The sequence below is a fragment of the Elephantulus edwardii genome, unplaced genomic scaffold (genome assembly GCF_000299155.1).
Source record: "Elephantulus edwardii isolate Elephantulus edwardi_28Jun2011 unplaced genomic scaffold, EleEdw1.0 scaffold00036, whole genome shotgun sequence".
NCBI classification, from domain to species: Eukaryota; Metazoa; Chordata; class Mammalia; order Macroscelidea; family Macroscelididae; genus Elephantulus; species Elephantulus edwardii.
This window is the reverse complement of record NW_006399786.1, coordinates 15,168,093-15,169,948: the sequence shown is the minus strand read 5'-3', so window position 1 is coordinate 15,169,948 and position 1,856 is coordinate 15,168,093. Positions and strand designations below refer to the sequence as shown.

The 1,856-nt window shown below is 41.3% G+C and overlaps 1 pseudogene; it reads left to right on the top strand.

Moving 5' to 3' along the window:
* Positions 1 to 1,856, top strand: part of LOC102851500 — a 121,197-nt pseudogene that overhangs the window by 31,934 nt on the left and 87,407 nt on the right.

Below are 1,856 nucleotides of genomic sequence, written 5' to 3'. Positions count from 1 at the left end.
ATGTTGTAAGGAGAGACAGGTCTTTAGAGAGGGACATCATGCTGAGCAGAGTGGAGGGACAGCGCAGGAGGGGAAGGCCCTCTATGAAGTGGATTGATTCAGTGACTGGGGTAATTGGGATGGGTGTGCCAGAGGCAATGAGATTTGCACAGGATAGAGCAGGGTTTAGGGGCGTTGTACATAGGGTCACTATGAGTCACAAATGACTCGACGGCACATAACAACAACAACAACTATTCAGATAAATCGGAAAATATAGAGGAAACAAATTCTTAAACCCACACCCTACGCAAATTGATGTAGACTGAGGTTGCACACTTGAAAAGACTCATCACAACAAAGAAATTGAGCACATCATAAAAAGACTCATCTCCCCAAAAAGGCCTGGTCCAGACTACCACATAAGTGAATTCTACCAAACATTAAGAGCAGAACTAGAACCAAATTTCCAGAAAAATAGAATAAAACGAACACTCTCAAGTTATTCTAGGACTGAAGTATAACTCTAATATCAAAGCCAGGCAGACATCATGAAGAAAAAAAAAAGTAAAAAGAAAAACAACCAATAGCTTTAAATTAATATATCTCATGAATGAACATAGATGCAAAAATCTTTAACAAAACCCTGATCATACAATCCAACACAATAATATGAATATTAAAAAAAATCATTATGATCAAGTGGAATTCGTAAGAGAATTGAAGGGACGATTCCACATAAGAAGAACAACTTATGTAGTTCATTACATTAATAAACAATGAATGAAATCACATGGTTCTGTCAACTCATTCAGAGGAGATCAAGAAATCCAACACCCCATTTTGATTAAAAGATTCAGCAAAATACAATCAGCAGGAACCTCCTCAACATATTGAAAACTATATAAGCAAAATCAACTGTCAACAGACACACAGGTCAATACAGTAATGTCAAGACCCCCAAAATAAATTCATCTACCTATAGTCAACTATTACTTGACAAGGTAGCAGGATGCATTAAATGGGGAAAATGGCAGCATCTATGGGAAATGGTGCTGTCAGGGATGGACATCTAACTGCAGAGGACTGAAATAAGATCCATGTCTGACACTATCCACAAAAATAAAGTCAAGGTGGATTAGAGACCTATAGGTAAAACCTAAAGCCATTCAGATCATTAGAGACAAAATGGCAAAAATGTAGAAGTCCTTGCCTTCTACACATAGCCAAAAATTCATAACCTGTAGAGTAAAAAATAGATGAACGAGATCTACTTAAAATCAAATCCTGATGTGCATCAAGAACTTTCTCTGATAGGTTGAAAAGAAAACTCACAGATTGGGGGGGGGAAACCCACAGACATTTTGTAATAACAATTCAGAATAAGGTCTCATAATTAAAATTTAAAGAATACTGGGAATTTACATGTTTCTTGTAGTAGGTTAAGGATTGCAGTCTTCAATATGAATTGCATCTGAGCATCAAGGAAACAAAAAATGCTCACCACTGGGCTAATAGGCAGTATCATGATAGATGGAGAAAAGATTAACATTGGGCCAGACGGGAGAACGCCACCGCCAGATGGGGTTCCACCGCTAAAGGGGCCGGGAAGAGACCCGGGAAGAACAACAGCCAGCCAGCCACCTACCGTGGAACTCCAGAGGAGCGAAGACTGTGAGACTCCAGAGGAACGAAGACTACCCAACACTGTGTGACCGCCCCCTGCAACCTACACCTGTGTGACCCTTAACACACAGGGTGCTGCTGCATAAACCCCCAGCAGCGCCCAAGCCCCGTCCCCACCTCTTGGTGGTAGTGTCCAAGCCCTGCGCTCCTTACCCCCTAGTCCCTTGCTTTCCTCCCCTTCCCCCACCCCC